The following is a 23,636-nucleotide window of genomic DNA, read 5'->3' as shown; positions in this document are numbered from 1 at the left end:
GCAGGTGAGATAAATTGGAATTTAAAAAATATGTAAAACAATTACTTTTTACTAAGGGTTTTCCATGCGTGATCAGGCAGCGTTCTCGCTTTAATCAGGTCATGAATGTTCTACACAATGTGCAGTTTTAAAATTGGATTTTTAAAAGAGAAAGGCTGTATCTGAATTTAAATAAAATGCATTTAAAGATGTTTTTCTGTTTGCTTTTTACAGTTTTGGTCTGTGAATTGAAAACGTTCGTTAAATGAATAATGCACTGGTTTCTTTCCGTTCGGCATTTTATCTCAGGAAAAAATCATGAAAAAGATTAAATTAAATATTGATTTTATTTTAAAAAACCTCATCGTACTCGTATCTAGGCAAGTAAGAGGAATCTTCGGTTTGCAAATATATACAATGTGTTGCATTTGAAAACCCCATTCTATTCATATTGTCGCAATTCTATTTCATTCATCCCGTTAGCATTGTTTAATTGCGCTTAATTGCTCGTGAACATACTTGTTGGCTTATTAAAGCACCTACACACTTAGCTGTCGATTAATATAAAAACTTTCAAAATGTAAATTTCGTGCATGGCAAAAATGCAAAGATTATATGGTTTAGTATTGTATTTACTTTCGAATTATTATGAGCCAACCCTTGTTAGCGAATGGTTAAACGCAGAAGTTGTTTAGATTCGTTTTCTGCTCGATTTAATCTCTGATAAATTCCATCAAAGTCACGTTTCACTTATGATGCCAGTTGGGAAAAATTATTATCTTTATGCTGCATGCATAAATAGTCGATTATTCTCCGCGTGGATCCTTTCAAAGACTTGGAATTGGTATTGTAGTTTTTGCAATTCCGTAAATTACCATTCAGCCTTATGCCTATAAATTTACATCTTGTCCAAAAAAAAATTATCTAAGCTTTCCTACACGAAACGAAGGTGGCTGATTCATCTGATAAATCTTTTACCGGAGGAGTATTTAACATGCTGATTAATATCAATCGAAATTAAAATAATGGCCATGTGCTAAGAGGCTTGTAATGTGATGCTGCAGGAATGTTAATGTAAAAACTTTCGAGTGGCAAAGATTCTTTTAAGTAGGTCTTAGTTAAAAGCTGAAAAGTTGATTATTATGCCTCAAAATTTGAGCGGTTAATTGTAAATAATCGCTTTTTTTACACTAAATTTTAATAATAAGCACCTGCCTAAATTAATTAATTTTGCAATGTAAAAGTGGGAAATTACTGACATTTTATAATGAAGCAGATTGTGTTTTTGCCCCAGACCCAACAAAAGCCAAAGTGATTTTAAACGTGCATAGAAAAAAGGGTTTTGATGTTGACGACTAATAATAATTATTTTTTCGGATTGTAACTTTGGAGGTTCTGCAAAATACTGCGACATTGATATGATTGCATTCCTCTTGAGAAACTGAAAAAGTACAGTAAACCTGTCGAAGGAAAAGGTAGCATATTAACATTATAGAGAGTAGTTTAGTTTTGCATTGCAGATATCTCATCAGCAAATAGGAGTAGTTGTGTGTTTTTTAAATTGAGTATTTTTGAACAATTACAATTTTGAACGTTTGCTTGAACGTTAACCACGTTTAAACAAACCACTTTGAGTAATTTAATAAACTTAATAATGTTTATTTTCTAAGAGTCACCCCTCCTTCTATGCCGTCCTTCAATCAAAAAAATGTTTTTTTGTGTCTAATTGTTAATTAATGACTTGGTTCGAGCTTAGTGATTATTTTTATATAAACGCCAGTGAATGTTTAAACCGACATTTTCCTGATATTCGATTCGATTTATGTTGTTTTGCATCCACCGCCGCTCGCTCTATAGTTGATTTCGGAAACAAAAACTACCACAATAAGTATTTTTTGTAGGGTGAATCAAATGATTATTAGCAAAATCCGAAATTTAATTTAATCAGCGCAGTGTTTAGTTTCGCGCTGTGCGTCCGGACCTGCCAAAGGCTTTTGATCTGTAAAACATGTAGGCAAATATGTGGCGCTAATAGAATGAAGTATGCAAATATTAGTCGTGGAAATTAGGCAAATCAACAATCAAGGAAAACAAGCTAGTAATTTCGATTCCTATTAGATTGGAAATAAAAGTAATCTCTGTTAAGTAATGAAGCATTTTGCGTTAACATGCGCACGTAGGCAACACTTTTATCGACTTTTCTATGTGAAAGGCAAACTTTGCAATATTCAATTAATTTTAAGATATATTTTAACAATTATCCTTTTACATACTATTAATGGTAATCAACACTCGATTAATCCTCAAAAATTACATCACATTAAATCAAATCAAAACAACTAATTAATCACATGTAGACACTATGACGTTAATTGCTCAAAGAGGTGTTAACATTCGTAGTTTAAGTGAATCGAGTAACAAGAACAACATAAATTACCGACCTTGACAATGCATGACTGTTATTGCGGAAGGTTTCGCGTATTTGCAGAAATGCCATAAACTGTTGCATAACCGAAGAAAATAAATAAACTAGACGTGTAGAAAACCGCAGAAAATTGTCGAAAACGATTGCCAGATTAAATCGACCTGAATTGGGAGCATTTATTTTGTTCATAATCTACTTTACTTAATGCAACTGTTCTCATTGAACGAGCATCAGGTGCAAAACGGCCTTGAAATAATGAATATTCATAGTCAGTTCCTTAAACTGTATTTGGTTTTGAATGATTTTCATACTTGACTGACTCCCCCTGACTACTTCATTGCAAACAAGCGCTTATTAAAATAGTATCAGTAATAATTGAATTTTTTGCTTACTTTCTTTGGAGAGGTCTGTCGGAGAAAGGTATTTTCGACAATGTTTGAAATACCTGGTGATTATTATGATACACACATTTCTGCTTAGAATAATTAATATCGATACTACTTTTTACTAGTGAGATGTTCGATTAATCCAACAGACTTAATTGCATGCAACAGTGACAAGAAGAGTCTAACCAGGAACTGCATAGATGGGTATTCCAGGTTATTAAGTTGGGTATTCCAGTTTCAATAATATTTGAAATCGTTAATAAATTCTACATCTGCAGTATGGCGGCAAGTGACGAGGTGCAAGTAAATGCCTGTTTTTCACAGATTCTAGTCGAAATAAATTCGTCCATTTATCTAATCACTTGGCATGAATAAATTTTGATGCATCGTTCTTTGTTTATTTTGAAAAAAATGTAGGTTCATATATAGCAATAAACGTGAGTGACAAATAAGGAAATTAACGTTAAAGCAGAGCGATGAAAAACAAAATAACTTGAAACAAACTCAAATTAAGAAAGCACTAAAACATATTAGTGGAAAAGTGGGTAACAAAACGACAAAACCTATTTCATAATTATAGCAACAAGAACTATGGCGCCGATGGAATCAGACCATCGAAAACTTATAAATGAACATACGTACACTAAAAAGTAAACATTGTATATGCAGGAAAGGAGATGAACAAGCTGATGGAAAAAACGAATAACCGCAGCGCTTAAATGTGGTTTGTTTAAAAAAGAAACATTGAAGCATAAGAGAAACTGATAGAAAATGAAGACAAGTATTTAAAGCTTTCAAAAAAACCCGCATTATCTGCAATAGAGAACAAGCTCGAAAAACGATATTGTCTATAACGGATGGACAGCGAAAATCAAATATTGGGTTATCTTATAACTCAATAATTATATGGTATATAAAAACAATTATCTTTGTATATCAGAGTAATAAAAAAAGATATCTACAGATACTGAAGAAAGAGATACAAATGTGGGCAGAAACTGATGAATTTTTCACTTTGAAGCCGGCGTAGAAGCGAATTTATTCTCCAAGTTTCGCAAGTATGAATTAGATGCATCTTCAGAAATGGACAAGCGGATGCCTCGAGAAGTGGTTCGCTCAAAAACTTATACTGGGCTCATCCATATAAATCACCAGGTAAATTAACGGTGTCAATAGCAGACGGGAACTATAAAAGTGCGGAAAGAGATCAGGATACTTACAATACCATACAAAAGAATCAAAAGCAAAAAATTAGCAAGTTCTGTTTGAAATTATAAACACAAATATTCAATACAAATATGTCGGTGTTTCGAAAACATAACAGAAACTCGTCAAGAAATGTTTGGAGTAAAGAAAGAAACGGTTGTCTAAAAAACGATATATGTACCTTAAAAATAATGAAAAAATTTATAACAGAGCGTTGAAAAGAAAAAATAGCAATGGAGAGTTTTTAGTGTCTGACAATACTAGATCAAACGGTTTTTTTGCGGCTTAAGCGTACAAATCATTTTTGGAACAAGAAAAATTTTGTTTTGCCGAAGAAAACTCAAGTCATTTTATTCCGAGAATTATTTGTCCGCTTAGGCCGCGAAAAATCCCTTTCAAATAAAAAACGTTTTCAAGAAGTTTTGGAGGGCAAAAACACAAAGAAAAACATAGAACACGAACAAAAGAACAAAAATTCAAACATTTCCACACCATCATAAAGCTAGAAGAAATTACTAATTATTTATGTAAAACAAATTAGAAAACCGTCAAAATTCTGACCCATTTTCTTGTTTGATATAAATACTCCTTGCAGTATGTTAATTTAGACCTGAAACCGATCTTCCGGAAAGATAAAGACGATTCGAAGCACGTTTGAAATATGATACAAAAATAACACTTTTTTCCCCAAGTTACAATTAGACGCCGGCTTGTGCCAACAGCAGATGTTTCCCATCAATTAAAAAAAATGATTAACAGACAGTAGTTGTGTAACACTATTTGGGGATTTATGTGATTGTTTTTCTAGACCCGAAGAAATTTGTCACTCAAATGCGTTTGATGACTTCCAGAGACACTAATGAAAAAATGGAAAATGCAGAGTTTTCTCTTAAGTAATAATTTCTCTTAGCGAATTCTTGTTTCTGATCGTAATTTGCCATTTGCGGTTTGCAAGATATCCAGTGCGTATTATGTTTAGCCGCCTTAACACGCCATATACAAGAACTAGAAAACATTAGAAACGTTGTTCGTAAGACGGGCATGTATATTACATCTCGGTAATGAAAGCGGCGCTGGTCTGCGTGAGAAACCCTAAATAAATTCTCCTTGCATATTTTCAAATTTTCATTTCACTTTATTGACCAGTCTATTATTGCAGTATTAGCGAAGGCATTGTTCAAAGTGGAACGTAAAATTGACCATTAAAGCTTAGATGTTTCTTTTCAAAGGCAATTACTTCCAATTTTGGTTGATTTGAGTCCGAATAGCCAAAAATAAAACGAATTCCAATAGGCTATTATCGGAAATATTTACAAATAAATACTGGATATGCTCGGTTTTTCATTCGGTTTTCGATCAATAACAGTTGTGTTATATAATTAGTTTATTTTTTAATGGTGCTGTTTGCAACTCGAATTGACCGGCACATTTTTTGATGAATGCAATTGCAAATTTGCAAAACTGACTAAAGCTAAATAAAAAAAAGCATTAAATAATAAATAACAACATTTTTTGTACTTGAAGTGAATGTATTCAAAATTATGTTCTCCAAATGTTGTTAGTAGGACCCTACTTCCTGGGAATTTTAGCATTTAGCATTAAGAAATGTATGCAAATTCTAGTTGCTTCTAAGCCGGGTAAGAAATAATTTCCAAATAAATTACGAATTTTATCTCATACGAAATTTACCATATTGCTCCATATGCTTTACAGACCAACGTTGTTATTTGCCTAATTACACTAAGCCCAACGCTCTTATAGAGATAATAATGTTTACTCTTTACCCATAAACTGTTAAATTACTTGCACGTGCATGTCTTCTTTAATGAGGCTGAAACGATAAACTATTTAAATAACAATTGTTGTTGCATTATTCAATTATACGACACTCGTTAAGAGGTCACTGTTTGCCGTCTTCAGAAATGTGATGATTCTTTATGGGCAGCATTGCCTTAGTTGTGATCATACTTACGCATGTTCTAGCGTAAATTCATATAAAATTCCAAATATAGAAACATTTTGACGTGTTGGAGCCAAATAAAAAGGAACTATACTATTTAAGATGTCCCAGGATAAGCTATGTATGGTTTAGCTAGAAAAATGTACCTTTTGACCGCAAATTTCCAGAAGTTCTCGGACTCTTAAAGCACTTTCCGGTACAGTTTCAAATCCAGGAAGAACATCGGTAAAAATCCAGACTAGACGTCTACGGAGTAGCAGCAAACAAAGCGCACGTGTTGGCGTCGCGGAAAACCGTCTGGCTACGCTTTAAACGACGCCATTCCGATGACTAGTTAGGACTCGGGTATAAAATTCATTTGCTATCAGAATCCCTATGTATGCTCCTGGCACAGAGAGGGTCCTGATCCAGAGGCGTCTCTAACTATGTTAAATTACCAGCTAAAGTAGCTGCGGAACTGAACACTTGCTGAATAGTCAAAATGGAGCGCGGTTAATAAAAAAATAAATACACATGAGAGCGACTTTCAGAAAATCAATCAATAAAATGAATATAAAAGTGGCAAATGAAACAACCCCAATGCCAACATAAACATCAAAAAGCATAAGTTGCTTAGAAAAAACAAATTGAATTTCAGTGCACAAAAATGAGTTTTCTGGCATGCAAGCAAGGTTTTCTTACTGGTGTTGTATTGATTAATTTGCTGTACGATAAACAATTTTTCCAAGTTTTCCTAGTAGTAAAATCGATAATTTTCATGAAACGCCACTGGCAGAAAGTGCATTTTCGAAAGAAACGAAATTATTTGCCATTGAAGTTTGTTTTTCCACCCACTCCTGATTACTTTCATTGAGTTTTATGTAGCGTCGACTCGCTATGAGGATTTTAGGGGTCCATAATTATCCGCACATATGGGGAATATCCATTAAACTGACCGTTGAAAGAATTTATTGATCTCCTATCTGATTACCAGATGTTCCTCAGTGTGTTTTTCTTGCTAATTTCTACAAACATTTTTCCAAAAAATAGAGTTTGATATTCCTATTAAAGGAAATTAAAAGCTGAATTGAACGTCAAGGAGTAATAGAAGCTAATGCGATCTTTGCTTCCTGAAACGTAAATTTAGTGCGAACAATTGTCACTTTTCCTGGTTACTTTAGTCACACCAAAATCGAATTGAGTTGTTATGGTACATTTAAATTTTGTGTAATTAATGGCATTTTCACATGAAGCCGGTGAAGGTTTTCGATGGAATCGCGAATTTTATAAAACGACTGATATTATTTGGACCTTCGGCAATTTACCGTTCTTGTGAAGAATGTAGATCATAATCAGTACATTTTCGAATTAAATTGTTCAAAACTAATAATTTTTTCCATCGATATGAATGAGGTAATGGAGGTTCTCAGCTGCCCCACACTGCCAAGCCAAAAAATAGAGGCAAATAAATTTAATAATGTCTTCTTTCTAGTTTCTCCTAGTATGGACTATGTTCTTTGATTGGACAAAAATCTTTAATTGAAAAAAATCAGAAACATTTTTAATAAAGTCGATTTAGTGCGAGTAATTCTTCGGAAATTTTCTTAGTTACTAAAAACTAAAAGTGTTGCATCAAATGTTCTTTCTGCAGAACCAAAACCTTCAATTTTATTGAGATAAATTGTTACTTTCAAGGACAAAGTACCAAATATTCAACAGATTTATGGTTTATAGTCTTTCAATATGAATAAATGTTAGTGGGTATAATTCTCATTTTCCATGCTGCCTTCATTTGAAATTATGCCCATATTCCTACTAGGAAGCTGTATTAAAATAAAGTGTTAACAATGAAATGACCAAACACACTCCAATAACACGCAACGGATCCGAGTTAAATGCAAAAATACACTAATACACGCTGGAAAAGTCTTAATTATTTCCTACCTATTAGCAAAGTGCTCTGAAAGATCCTGCGATAAACCGCACTATTTATATTTCCGTATTTGTCTTGGACGCCGTAAGATCCAGCTCTTTATTAGTTCTCGACTAAGTAGGATGCATTTCTGTCAAGATATTTCTATATGAAATATGAATGGAAATTCACTTTTGTAGCACGAACCTCTCGACTTAATGTCTGGCGAGCTAATTTTAAACCCACCCTGATTGATTTAGTGCATTCCTAAGGAGAACTTCAAATTAGAGCCAGTCTTCTAAAATAAAAATGTTTAAACAGAACAATATCAATGTGAATATTTCGATGTTTTCAGACGTAAATCCTAAATTTATCATCGTTTAATGGTCACTAGCGCTCAAAAAACCGTTTAAAATAATAGAAAATTGTTGATTATATCGGATGCCAATGATAATGAATAAGACTGTCTCAAAAACGCGGAATAAAATGTGAGGCGTTTGGAGCAACTTGAGTTTTTCTAAAAAAAAATGCTAATAAAATGCCATCTCAATTCTTAAAAAAACATTACTTTAAACCCATTTTGTTACATAACAAGTAGACTCTGTGCATTGAATTGACTCAGATCTTGAGATTGATTTACAAACTCTTGGCGAACATAAAATAGAAAAACCGAAAACCATTTATCACTGTAATTTGATCGTTTCATTGCAATTTCACTATAGCGTAGAGCGTGCCCGACATTTTTTCCGAATTGGATGTTAGTGAACGTGTTCGCCATATAAACGCATTGCACTTGGAGAAAGGTATTTAATGAACAATCCGACAAAAGGACGACTTTAAAGGCTACAACGTCAATTACTGTCGGTATAATGATTGCAATAATTTCATGTTAACTGCAATCGATTTTGATTTATTTTGCTTTTCGGTGCACGCTTTAATGAAATTCTTTAGATTCCCTATCTGAGTCCCTGTCGATCCCACATGTAGGTAGCAAGAACAAAAACCCATCCACGGATTGTACGGACTAGCGGATAAGTTCGATGTTAATTGTCACAAAGCGGGGGACTTTCACTGATTGATCTGCAGCATGTCAAGAGAAAACTACATTTTCTCCTAAATGTTTTTGCTTTGCAGCTCAATTTATTGATGGAAACTTGTCGTGTCAAATAGATGCGATTATCAAGGGTTTGCGGGTGTATAACCAAGGATATGTTCAAGGATATAAGTCAAATTATAATGGTTCAAATCAACGTGAGTAATAAAATTAACTAATATGCAATCATTGGGGCGAGAAATGAAGTTGCGTGAGTCTAAAAATAATCGACATTCAAATTAGCTTCTGTTTCTTTGAAGAATTCATTTTAAAGAAGCATTTTTCTTTGCCAATTTATCAATAAAGCAACATCGGAAAGAACGAATCCCAAAGTTAGACACATCTCTTTAGGAAAAAAATCAGGAAACCCTTTAGTAACTGGAAAATAATATATGTACTCAATTTTTTTTTGGTCTACTTACCTTCTACGTACTAGTTTGACAAGTTTAACCATTAAGAAATGATCGTGCTCAAATTAGCATTCTGTTATCTCCATTAAGTAGAAATCTGGTGAAAAAGTTTGCCATAGATAAAAGCCAAAAGCCCATTTTTAATTGACAGAAACATTAAACACATCCTGCGTTGAGCAATAAATCTTATACGTATTGAAATGTAACTGTTTAAATATCATTTTTGTTCTCACAGGATTCTAGCTAATGATGATTGATGGTTAATCCTTTTACTTAAAGGTTTCTGCAATAGAATTAATGGTTTTTAGAAGCACCATTTGTTAATATTTGGAAAAAATGATCTGCACTTTTCAGGAAAAAATTGTTATCCAAACCAGTTTTATCAACAATTAATTGAGTAGTGATTTAAATTTAATTTCTAATTTCCAACATCAATTTGCGTTTACATTTTTCACCAAAATCCGATATTTTAAGCAAGAAATATTTGCTTATGATAACGACATTGTTTGTTACAGATTAATCTGTAGAAACATAGTTTGTAAATTAACATACGAGCAAGAGTAAAGAGTTGAAAAATTAGCTCAGCATTGACGAGTTCCGCATCTACAAAGAAACTATTGCTGTTTTACTAGCTGTCCAAAACCAAATCTAGCAAATCACAATTTTTGTTGATCAAGTTGAGTTCAATTTCTTTCCTTCAGTCTTAGAAACATGCAACTATTTTTCATTTAGATGGTTAAAAAGGTCATCGTGCTAATAGCCATAAAAAGTAAAATCAACTATCGCGTAGGCAGTTATATTTCCATACAGCAATCCAAAAATAACAAACCTGTAGTTTCTTCTAATTAATTAGCAGTTAAAAAACGAGAATGAAATTAAAAGTGCGTTTGTGGTTGTGGCTTGATTCCCATTATGGCAATGAAAATGGGCGACAGGTGCATAACATTCATCACTAAATAGCTTACCTAATTGGTAAGTTGCCTCTATATTTGATATGAATTGGTTTGGGCTTTCAATGTCTCGCGCTCGAATAATACACCTTAATTTATTCACCTCCGACATATTGCTGGTAAAAAGCGAATCAGTAAGAGCCTGCCCTTATCTGACCTGGTGTTGGTTTACCGTTAGTTTTGTTTGAATAAAACAGGAAGTATGTGCATAGGAAATCTATATAAAGCATGATTACACTGACACGATGCAATAGGAAAATTTAATTGAATTTCTGAAAAATTGAATGAGGATATTAGTGAGTTTCAGTATATGGATTTCAGATTTTTGGTCGTGAAAGGAATACGAATGTTAGATAAAGCGGCTTTTCCTGGGCGATAAGAAATTTTCGAATTTTCGAATTTAAGTTTTGAGTCTATCCTAAATAACATGTACTTGCTGTTGCTCTTTAGTCCTCTTTAAATCAATGGTTTCTCAATAAGAGTTGATTTTTTTGCGGTTTTGTTCTGGTGTCTATTTATGTGGTTTTGTCATGGGCGTTCAGTGCAGTGTCGTCTGCGCATTCTAGAATATAGCCTGATTTGTTTACTAGACTTGTAGTCGCAGCATTATATCATACGGCTCATAAAAAAAAACTGAACGAATTAATCCTTGTAGGAGCCCTTGCGTGAGAGAGAATTGCAAAGAAAGTCGTAAAAAGTCAAATTGTTGCAAATGTCTCGCTATAGAACAGCCTGATCACGTCTTATATGCAGACCAGATAATAACCAAAATTTTTTTTTGCCAAAACAATAAATTCAATTTAAACTGCGCTTTGCCTAAAAAATTGTAAAACATGGCAACAATCTTATAGATTGTTGATATATTTTACATTAAACAAATAAATCGTTCTTTTCGTAATAAAGTGGGTACTTATTTTAATATTTTCTCGAGCCTTCAAAAGAATGCCTGGCATTTCAAAAGGCAAGAAAAAAGACTTAAAAATTACATTCTATATTTAAAAAAAAACGATTCTATTGATGGCATCACATGTGCACACACCCATTCCTATTCTTAAAAAATTAGAGTTTTTTTTTTAATTTAAATTGGTTGAAAGATAAGTTTAAGTAATACAACTAGATTTTTTATGCTTTAAAATTAATTCAATAAGAACAATAGCTGATCAATATTTTGTTTATAACCAAAATTAGTACAAATCTAAACCAATAATTATAACAGATTACAAATGTTTCTCCGATATAAAATTTACCTACTTTTGCTCTAGAAACTGTTGACATTTTTAAAACGAACGCTTTACCAGCAAATTTAAGAGAAAATTGGCAAAAATGTTCTTTAAATTACAACAATTTGCTGTTTAAATTTCAGTTGCGGAATTTACTACTTCGTAGCAAAGACGGACGTTTTGTTTGCTCTTGAACAAAACTGATTTATAAAACGTTACAGTGGTCAATTTCATGTTAAAATGTATGATTAAAAAGACAAAAAATATAATCGTAGTACAGTACAGTTAGATAGCGAAAAGTTTCCTGTAATACGATCTTCGAAAAAAAAGAAAGTTAGGAACTTATATTTAGCGGACTACCGGGCTGTATCTCCATAAGATTCTGAAATATTCGCAATTAAAGAAACCGAAACACAACATATAACTATTTTTCACAAACTTCTTGTTGGGTATTTCGCCTCCAAAATTGTTGTCTTCCAAAAAGACAGAATTTCCTCGTCTTTTACTACAGATTGATAAATAGTGAGGAAATTCTGTATTTTTAAAAGGCGAAAATTTTTGACGCAGAATACCCAACAAGAAGTTGCTAAAAAAATTAATCCGCCTCAAGAATATAGAACTTATCTACAACGTATAACTAGTCTCGTTTTCTAAAATCCGGTGCTGCATTTCAGCAACAATTTCCACTCCTTGAATGCAAACAGGAAAATGTGTTTCTTGAAACCAATTTAGTTGCGATATGCAGGTTTACCCTCGACATTTTTTCCTAACTATAAATTTTCAGCAATTTAAACTAAAGCTCGACAAAAATTTTCACCAAAATTCCGTTTCACACTGATCTATACATTTTTTTATTTTTTTTGGGCTTCTTAAAATATGCCATTTTATAGAGAATTTAAGGACTCTTGACTTGTTTGTCTTGTCTTTAAGAACTTGTTGTCAGAGTCGATTACAGAAAATTAATTCTGCGTTAAAGCATAATAATAAAAGTCAATCCAAATCGCTAACTGCAGTAATAAAATGACTGAAACAAAATTGAATTCCGTAACCTTTCTAGATCGTTTGCAAATTGAAGAAATTGTACATGCAAAACTCACTCGTAAAAAAATTAAATTTGGGTTGGGTTCATAAAAAACCGAAAAGGTTGCCTATTGGCGCAACTTTACGCGTTTCATTGGTAAATGGTTTGCAAGTTAAATCCAAGCTCCAAATACAAAACTAGGCTTTCATACCGCAAAATTCAAGGATGATGAAATCAACCACAAAAAGCTGATTGTATCGCTGCTCGCAGATTTTTTTAGCAAGGTTCTCACGTCAGAGGTACGTAATTTAAATAATTTATAACATGCTACAGGGCACGTACCTAACAATCAGGGTACTTTAACGGTCAACAAGGATATAAAAGTTTGGAAACGTGTATTGTTTGTCTAGCATTTTAAATCTGGGAAGAAAACCAATAAAATCTAATCGTTGACGACTGGGGAGAATGTAATTTTTATATGACTCATTAAAACATTTATTTCGGTAAACGACGTGTGACTTAAGTAGGCTAGATTGGCAAGATATTACGCAGAATTACCCAAACATTCACTACTTAAACTTACAAATTTTATTTCTATCAGTCAACGGATGGCTATTTTATCAGCTTTTTAATCGACCCACTATAGAAGAGAAAATGGTAGCTTAGATTCCAGAAAGCAACATGATAAATTAATTGAGAAGACGCAAAAGAAAACAGTCCACTGGCGACCCTGCACTGATCGTGCGCGGTTAAACCATAGCAAAGCCTATGGAGCAAGAAAATTGGTCGAATTTTTCTGCACACAAAAATCCTTTAAAATTAATTTGTCTCCGAATGTTTCATTTTCATCATCACTGATTTGATCTTTGTCAGTTGCACATGGAAAACCGCGAGCTCATCGACGTTCACCGTTCTTTTCCATTGCATTTTGCAACATTTTACCATCAACAGGCCAACAACCAAAAAAAATGCTCGAAAATGTCTTCATTTATTCAGCAGCCTCGTGACGGTGACTTCAAAGTCTTCATCCTCATTATTTGATAGAACAATATAAATCTAGGCGTGTTACTTAAAAAAAAGCTTAAAGGTCGTCGCAATATTCTCATCACTGACCTATTGCTGATATCAGATCATAGAAACCACTTGCTCTCCGATAGTTTTAACCTATTTCGGAACACAATCAGTTGTTGCAATCGAGCATATGAAGACCATCTGCAAGGAAGAGCAATGAATAAAACATTTCGTGTAAATGGCAGTTTGGAAACTTTTGAACTCATCGTGAGGGCCATTGGAATGGATTTGATTGGGGAATTGTTGCGAACATTTCAAACGTTTGTTGCTAGCAACATTGTGCAATAATTCTGCAACCTTTTTGGGGTTTCTTTGTGAAGACTTATCTCATGTGGTAAAAAATTGAGAAAGAGAACGTTTTCCTCCTTGAGTATCAAAAGTATTTTTGTTATTCGCATTCTGCATAAAGTTGACACATGTTTTGATGTTAGTAATAAATTTTAATTTGTTTCTCGATATTTTCCAACTGATGCGTTGGAGGCCGGTAAAAAAGGATGATCTTAAAGTGGCTTCACTAATAAATAAATATGTAAAAGATTAAACAGAGGCAGAAAAGAACTACATAAAAATTCAATTAGAAAAGAATGTTTTGCTACTTTCGATTGCCATGAAGCAATGTGGATTTATAAAAGGCATAATTTATTAAAACAAAGACAGCGTAAAAATATATAAAAATTAAAATGTTGCATCAGGAAGTAAGCTTTAAGCAACATGCCGAGACTCGCTTAACTTTGGATTCATAAGTGTTAATAGGAAAATATGTCTAATTTCAGGTAGTTTTATGACCGTTTTCTCAATTTTCTCAAAATTGTCGACTTTCAATTTTTCGCAATTTGAAAGTCTACCACATTTTTTTATTTTTTTTAAACTCGAGTGAATTTGTTTTCCAGATTCCTGATCCAGATACCAGATCCTGAATTTAATTTTAGCTTCTTATTCGACAGAAAATGAAGCAAACTTTCCATTTCTTTAATGGAAAGAGAAAAGCAAATAAGTAATCAGATTAGGTAGTAAGCATATAAAAATGAGCAAGAAGCAAATAAGGCAATTATTTATTATACAATTATATTTTTCATAAATGGACACTGTTTCGAATATTGCAGTAAATTTTTGTTTCTGCTTAAAATGAAAATACGAAATCAGGATAAACCATAAATAAATTTAGTCTGGGTATTAGAAATATTTTCTTGCTCACTCGCTCATTGTCTACGGGAGTCTCATAATCTACTACTTTAAAGGCGAGTTTTCGAAAATTCGTATTTGCGGGACTGTACAAAAACATTCGCATTTTCAGGAAAAGACTTGAAATATTCTTTATCAGAATCCAAAATTTGAACAATCTTCCTGTTCTAGTTTGTGTAGGTGTTGGATTTATGGAAGTAAGTAGTCACACTTAAAACTGAAGTTTTTCGTTTCAGAATTTTTCAAAATCTTCAAAAAATCAGCAAAAGGTCAGAAATTGCTGCAATTTTATAGGCATGATAACTGATGGTTTTGCGACCAAAGTTCCAAATTTCAAACCGCTTTCGTAAACTCATAAATTCATGGAGAACATTGCGCATAATTTAGAGTCAAGTTTTGCATCAACAATTCCCATTTTCGTTTTCAATCAACGACATTTTGCAAGTGATTGCAATTTTGTAAGCTTATTTATAGAGGCGTTTTTGATATAAATTGTAACTTTTACTTGTCTATCTCTCATTTTTATTACTTATGAATATTTTTATTTGGCCTGTTCAATACGTCAGAAACAGTCACATAATAATAATATAAAATATCCAGAATTAAAAAAAAAATAAAAACTCAATTGATCCACCAATTGGCATCAATTTTCTGCACGTAATAATTTGGATGTTTGGAAACTATTTCAAGTTTCTAGTGTTTTTCTACTTTTTGATGCAAATTTGATTTGTGAATTTTCAAAATTAAACGAGTTAATGTCAAACTGCAGCCCTTCATAGAAAAATAGAAAAAATATCGAAATTCTACATTCAAACCAAAATATTTTCAAATTCCATATTGACATCTATTTCATTTTCCCTGGACAAGACATAGAGAAATAAAAATAAAAACTGCTATTGCTATCATTTATTTGTAACTTAAGAAGATGAGAAAAAAATCGTCAGAAAACCTGCAATGAAGTTCTTCCTTTCGCCTCTTAGAAATGAAGCATAAAAATCATTGCACAATTTTCGCACTTTTTGTACAGTAGCGTGTTGCAAAATAGAGCCTCTAATTGTGCTGGAAATTGAAACATAGAAAGTTGTTCAAATAATTTTTTAATGATAATTTTAATAATTATTTTTTGTCTACGTTTGTTCTATGATCGTTCTATGCATTTAAATACTGATTAGTTTGTTAAATGTTTAGCACAGTTTCTTATTTCCTCAGACGCTGCAACGATTGGGTTCTAAACAAATATACACTACTTATATGATATATAAGTTCTATGATTTAAGACAGTTAAAAGTTGCTTCTTGCGTGTGCAGTTTTCTGGTAAAAGAATGGATATTAATTTTGTTAAGCGTGGAAAACCTATGTGATATAAGTCCAGGAACTTTGAACTTAATCATCCGCAATTGTGCGTTACACACGTTGTGTGCGCTGTTCTTGTACGGCGATCGGGCAATAACTCAAATAAGCAGTTTTAGACTCTCTCTCTAACTTTCCAAAAATAAATGTGCATACACATTAACCATCTTATCGTAGCTAAATTGATGAGGAAGTGATTTCATCTGACGCGAGTCGACATGTCTGCCTAAATAAACAACATCTGTCCGGTAACAAGAAAATAATTATTGAGTGATCAATTATTATTGTATGAGCGACATATAATTATGAACTACATGATAAGAGAATTTGATGCTATTAGTTAATTGAATCTGCATATATTGCGGTTAAGTAGATTAATCCAAAGGATGCTTATAAATGACGAGCAAGGGAAAAAGGAATATTTAAACGAATTTCATAAAACTGGTCTAATGCCACAATAAAAAATAAAGCGATATTAACGGGAAATAATCAGTTTAACCTGCTACATTGTATAACGCTTATTGCAACGTCTCAGTGATCATTCCAAGGTAATAATTACCCACAAATAATAACATTTAACAACAATCATTGTTGTTAAGTTAAGACAATCGGTATGGCTTTTCATTATCCGAGCTGCAGGCGTTTCCATTTCGTGTTCTCACTAAAGTCATAAAATGGCAAAAAAAATAATATCTTGCAATCTAGACGAAAAACAAACAACTAACTAACAATATTTTCTTGATCTGAAACCAGAAGAACGGGCAGGAAACGGGCAATTCCGTCGGGATTATTAACCATTGAAGAAAAGTAGCCACACATTCCACTAAGATGAATTTATTGCGGCTAAGATGGTGATATATAACTTTTAATCCATTTTAAATAGCTGTAATTTGCGCGGTTAAATGATTGTGTCAGACTGCCGGTTTCACTTAATTATTGCCGACTTAACAAACTTGATATTACAAAAAAGTGCAACTTTCTCATGAGACAAAAAATTGCGTACAGACTCATACTAAATGATGTAAAATGCATGCAATTATACTGTAAGTATGCTATTATGCAGCAGGGTTTATTAGTGCAATTTCCCGAGGTAAATGTCATTTTATTATCAAGAAGACTAAGTTTTAATAAGTAAATAATTTTTTTGCTAGATATACAGTCGGCACTAAAAACTACAATAGTTGGGAAAACTTACTTTGTCGATTTAAAAATTCCTCGAAAATCACTTGCATTTCAAATGAAAAATTAAATTAGTCCAATGCTAAGAACACAAAAGCATACATTTTTATTAAAAGATTCTGGAAAAGACTGCCCCTTATAGATGGTATTTTCCCGTGGAAATAAAGATATAAATGCAAATCTTTATTTCCACGGGAAAATACCATCTATAAGGGGCAGTTTTTTCCAGAATCTTTTAATAAAAATGTATGCTTTTGTGTTCTTAGCACTGGACTAATTTAATTTTTCATTTGAAATGCAAGTGATTTTCTAGGAATATTTAATACATTTATTCGCACATATATTAGCTGCTTGATTACTGCTTAATCTTAGCTAAAGATCTATGAACATATACTTACAACTGAGTTGAATTAGACTATACGACTCGGGACATACCTGAAACAGAAACACCAAATAAACTTTCAATCTTGCAACTGTTCCGTTCAAAAATGATTAATCGAGAATGTATACAAAATTAATTGAGAAATCAAATCACACCGCTTTAAGACATGTATTATTTGCGACGCACGTTTTAATTGAAAAAGCAATAAAATGATAAGCATCACATAAAGGAAGACAATCAAAATATAAAACAATTTCCATTTTTACTGTCACACTTAGTCGTTTTAAGATCAGTAATTATTAGCGTATCGAAAGCAATAAAAGTTTATCAAAACCCGAAATTGAAATAGCCGATAAATCAATTAATCAGTTGTGGGTTAAATGAAATAAATTGGCGTTCTTTTGATTGTCGCACTATAAATAGCCCAGATCTAACATTTATTTAATTATTGCCACGTTTGTGCTGACCTTTCCAATTAATCATTTTTACTTTCCAAGTGGTTGGTTGGTTACTCGGTTGGTGCACTTCAAGAACCTCTTAAACCGTATTCATATTTTTAGGAGAGCCGAAAATCCGTGAGATTTGATTGACTCACAGCGCCAATTAAAATTGATTGTTGAAAATTTCAAGTGCATGTTGCAACAGTAGTGTTTGATTTCGGAGTCAATAGTATTGCTACTTGGAGTAATTAAGCATTGCATTATGTTTCTCTTAGTGGTTTAGCCCAGTTCTCAAATATTGAGACTAGTTTTGAAATATTGCTCAATATGTTAAGTATTTTTTATAGTTTAAACAGTAAAACATGTGTTTTGAAAATTTAAACAACAAATTAATTCAATTTGAATGGATATGAAAATGTGGAGAGAAGTACAATTAAAAATCATGACCTTAAGTGCGTGTTAAACAAAAATCCAAAAACGACTGAAAAATCAATATATTTATATTTATGGGCAAAGTTATTTTATTAATTTAATGCATAAATTTAAAAGTTACGAAAAAACGAGAAAGAAACAGACACTTCTGGGAATACACTACAAATATCAGGTTGCGTGTCTATAGAATACTTTTAACCAAAAAGCAGTAGAAAATAGTCACCCGGATTTAACCGACCAAACTGAAATCTCGGGACCTTAAGACAACCAAGAACGTCAATATTTAAAAAATCATAATTTGTGAATTTTTCAAGATATTAAAAAAATCTGAACAACTTTTCGTTAAGTTGATTGTCTTTCAAATGCAACTGAGTTTTCGTTAAAAAGTTATAAATTAATCGACTTATGGACGAAAGAGTGCGACAAAGATTTAAGATTGGGTGTTTCAAAAACGGCTGCAAATATCAGAGTGCGTCTAAAGAACACACACGAAGGAAAACGTGTGCATGAATTGAACTGTTGAGTTCATCTATGTGATATTTCCACAAAATGTTTCGTCTGAATCTAATTTTTTCCCATTTATTAGAATGGAAGGATTCACATGCAGTTCGACCTCAAATACTGGGATTTATTGAATTTATTGCTCAATGAGTTCCCTTATAACCAATAATGTCAGTTATTTAAAGATATTTTATATGATTTTCTCAGACTTTGGAGTTCATACACGATTTGGACCAAACTTCCATATAAACTAATTTACAAAACATACCTGCAATTTTTTTTACGAATTTAGACAAAATAAATACGACATTTTGCATACGAATTTAGCATGAGTTCATCTCGAAAACTTCACTTAGGTACAAGACCTGATCCAAGAAAAGGAAATATGCACGTTCTTTCTACACATGATGTACCAAACGTAATCAAGCTAAAGCTCTGACAATATTTTACCGATTCTAAGCAAATCAACAAACGTTCGAAATATTCGGGGATATTTTTATGATTTTAGGCCAGACAAATTAATCAGACGTGACAGTCCAATAGAATGGCCGGCCAGAGCGCCGGATCTCGCACAGCTTGACTTTTTTATGAGCTCATATTAAGGAATAAATCTATAAGAGTGAAAACTTGAGGATTAATAGGTAGACTAATAAAATATGGAAACAATTTCTGAAAGTTCGAATGGATGACCAAACAGAAAAATTGCTGAATTTTGGTACAAAGCTTGAAAATAGAAGAGCATTGAGTTTGTTATGCCATCAAATGAATACAAAAGTTTTTTTTGTGTTCCAAGTTACTCTGATGAATTTTGATTTGATTTGATGAACTCGGAGTAAATCGTTTCCCATCAACGTCTACTTTCGCATATTTTTATATTTTTTGTCAATTTTTTCCCCAAGCATTTTTCATAGCTTTCTATAGGCTTATGCAGTATTCTCTTATGCAACACATAAACGATAAAACCGTGTTCCTTCAATATCAGTGAAAATCCATTAAATACTTCAAATTACTCTCGAAGATCTTCAATAATTATTATGTATCCAGGAATCATTTAAACCGCCGTTGAAAGCATACAAAAAGCTTCAAGACAATTTTATATTATATGTACTAATGAAGCCAATTTGAACATTCGGACTTCGGTTCCTCGTTAATTTTATTACGCAAATGTCAAGCTCAATTTGCTCCGTTAATTATGATCTTATTGCGCGAATTTCATTAAACATCAACAATACGAGTGCAAGTTTCACTTTCTGAATCGCTGAAATCCAGACACAATATTACAATGCACCAATAAAAATATTTCCTAAAATGCCATAATTTCTATTATAGGCTTGAGTTACAATAATAAAAGGGCCAAAATTAAAGAAAGTTCATATAAAGAAAGCAAAGTAGTAAAAATAGTTCACATTGCTTTATGGTGATATTTAATGAGTTTTGATGTAAAAAAATAAGAACCTGGTGTTTACACGCATTACAAGAAAAGTCAATTGCCCATGTACAGACTAAACACCAGTTCATTGTTCAAAGTGATTTTTTTAATTATTAAACTAGTTCGGAACATTATCCTGAACTAGGACGAGATTTCTAGGCATTGTTTGTAGCTCTAAAGAGACTTGGAAGTAGTTGGCTTTTGAACTATCTGGGTCAGTATCTGTATTTACCTGTTGAACTGGTGAGTGTAATTATTGCCAAGGAATGATCAATGTGTATTTGTGCAACTTTTTCTCATAGAAACGATTGTAATACTAAAATTCCTAGAAAGAAAAGGTAATTTCACAGTTTTTTGCAGGTTTTCAACTGCAGTTCCAGAGTTAAGTGAGATACAAATGAATGGGACAATTAAAGTGGAGGCACAAAAAGTGGCGAAAAAGCATTAATAACGACATTAGAAAACTTCTAATCTTAATCGGTATAAGACAACCGCATAATAAATCAGGCAAAACAATAATTAAAAGAAACATTCAATTGCTTGAAAAAATACTGGCTGTAAAGTCAATTTTCTAAATAGGGTTTTTTCCAAATCTACTATTTTTCTGCAAATGTTTCGATGCCGAATTGAATCATTGGGAAAAAACACAGTCACGGTCTGCTCTACAGGTTTTAGATGGTTTGCGTTCCGGTTAGATTGGCGAATATCGTAAAATTCGAGCGTACACTTGAAATAGCTAGACAAACAATTTGCATTTTATAATCCATTTACCATCCGAAAAAAAGATAGAGTTGAATTACTGTAATCTGAACAAGGTTATAAAAAATACCGGATGGCACTCTCTCGAACTAGCTGTAGACCTTGACTTTTGGATTCTAATCATTAATTTTTCCCAGTATCATACATTAAAGTCATTAATTAAGTCATTGAATAGGCAATAATTGCGCCAGTCATTTAATGGAAATTCAATTGCAACATTAAACCTCGTAAAAGACGCAGCAATCTGTAAATAACCAAGAATGGTAAATCTAGTTTTAATAAATCACAAGGGAGACTGTGGTCTGGAAAAGTCTTATTCAATTTAGAATAAGGGTTCGAAACTTATGTTCAAAATGGGATTCTACAAGCAACCGCATTTTAAGAAAATATTGGGCGTTACTAATTACTTATTAATTTTAATTACTTGTGCCGCTTCCTATTCGGAATTATTTTCCTTTATAGAACGAACTCCAAATAATTTCAGTTGACTGCAACAACTTTTGATTTTTGATGTTTTAAATTTAAAAAATCAGGATTTGTCTCACAAGAGAAAGAAGACAATCCCGCATCGTTTTCCCGTCGATTGTTCTAATTGAACATTTGGGAAAAATTGCATGGGCAGAAACATCAACTAGATCGAGTACTTTGACGCCAATCAAAGATTAACATCACATACTTTCGATTTAAAATTTTCATGAAATTTTGCCTGACAAATTCGCTTTTATTTTATTTTACTTTATTTAATAAAATTAAAATCAAGTCCTGGGTTCTTCAGTCATTTATTTATTGTTCATTTATCAATTTAAAAAAACGTTTCGGTGTTTTCCACCATCATCAGTTTTAATGTGTAGCGTTGTTGCTACTTTACGCCTTGGCATGTATTTAATAAATAAAAGTGGTTTAATTAGAACCGCAAATATTGAGCGATGTCTATCAAAACTATACAGTTGAGCACAAATGATACCTATACAGATAAATATCTGTATTTTTGCCAAACTAAAATAAATATGAATTTTAATTTCATAATTATTTGGCGACTGACCGCTAAATAAATTATGTTCATTTTTACTTTCTTTACTTAATCATTCATAAACTGAAGTACGTTTTCAGTTTCTCGCTAAATTATAAAAAACATATTCACTAAAGTTTCTCGGTTTAGTACATTGAGTGGAAATGCCTATAAAATTCTGTAAAATCAATAAACTGAGCCAATGTAAAAACAACAAAATGTCCTTGCTTGCCAAATAAAAATATAATTTGCTGTTAAGATTTGCAACAATTTCCTAAAATATCTTCTCTCTATTAGAAAAAATATTCAATTTATTAAATTAGATGTTTCCGCATGCACAAAAAATAACAAATTCGGCGCATAGAAGCAAGTCTAATTGTTTGATCTTGTTTTGCTTGCTTTGCTCAAGTTTGAAATTGTAAAAATACTGTTGACTTGAAATGAAATTCGAAAACTCCTTTGAAAAATGTATAATTTTAAAAGTGCTTTTTAATAATTAATTTTGTTTAAACACCAAGTGAATTTGCTACAATTACGCTGTTCACCTGATGTAAAAACACTAAAAATATTTTTATTAAAAGCATGTCAAACTCTGACTTTGGAAAACGGTTTAAATTTTTTTAATTTTGGGAAATTTTGGAAACTTGAATCCATGAATATTTTGTTTAGCCAATTTTCCGGAAATTTCTGCTTGAAAACTGGCGTTGCTATTACACAAATTAGTGCAATTGCCTAAAGTAAAACACAACACGACTTGAGGAAAATTGGCAATTTTTAAAACTCATTAAAAGTAAAAAAGCTAATATTAAAAATGAAGAAATGACTGAAAGACGCCGACTACAGTCTTAATCGAGTGTGAAATTATAAGAAATATGAGCATCCATAAAAAGCTCTTCAATGACACTACTCATTAGTTTTATTACCATTTCGTGAGTCCGATCTCGAATAATTCAAGCAGAGAAATTTCCTGTGCATTTTACAGCGTAATCGATTGGCATTTGGTATCACCCCCGATTTGATCTCTGTTGTCAATAAAATTACCTTTCCCTTAACATAATAATTATTATAATCACTTTCATCGATGCAAGGTTTCATATCATGTTTCCATTATTCAGACTAAAATGATCTAACATCGGCCGGGCTTGTTCCGATTTCAGAAAAAACACAATTGCGGAATGTCGTGAATTGTTAGAAAGCAATGAAAAGCGAGAGCATATTTCACTTCAATGCCTATGATTTATTGCTCGGCCAGCAATTTTGTAACAATAGATTTGGTGTTGTAAATAACCAATCACGAGTTTCAAGTTTGATTTATCTGTTAAGTTCAATGAGTTTGCTAAATGGCTTAATTGTCCCTCCCA

At 32.4% G+C, this 23,636-nt stretch overlaps 1 protein-coding gene across 4 annotated transcripts in view; it reads right to left on the bottom strand.

Annotated features, from left to right (window-relative positions):
• The window catches only part of LOC109535775, an 84,033-nt gene that overhangs the window by 44,804 nt on the left and 15,593 nt on the right, over positions 1–23,636 (bottom strand). The window contains exon 1 of one of the 4 annotated variants that reach the window (XM_019901773.2): positions 6,103–6,297. The exons of 2 other annotated variants lie outside the window; for them this stretch is intronic. The gene's annotated coding sequence lies outside the window, so the exon portion shown is untranslated. Of the gene's footprint in view, positions 1–6,102; positions 6,298–23,636 lie in introns of those variants that run through there. One more of the 4 variants, XM_048664753.1, reaches the window with a different exon arrangement.

The sequence above is a fragment of the Dendroctonus ponderosae genome, unplaced genomic scaffold, assembly GCF_020466585.1.
Source record: "Dendroctonus ponderosae isolate FM_Combo_2020 unplaced genomic scaffold, Dpon_F_20191213v2 Dpon_F_20191213_3, whole genome shotgun sequence".
Classification (NCBI taxonomy): Eukaryota; Metazoa; Arthropoda; class Insecta; order Coleoptera; family Curculionidae; genus Dendroctonus; species Dendroctonus ponderosae.
The sequence above is the reverse complement of the archived record's forward strand: the minus strand, read 5'-3'. Positions and strand labels throughout refer to the sequence as shown.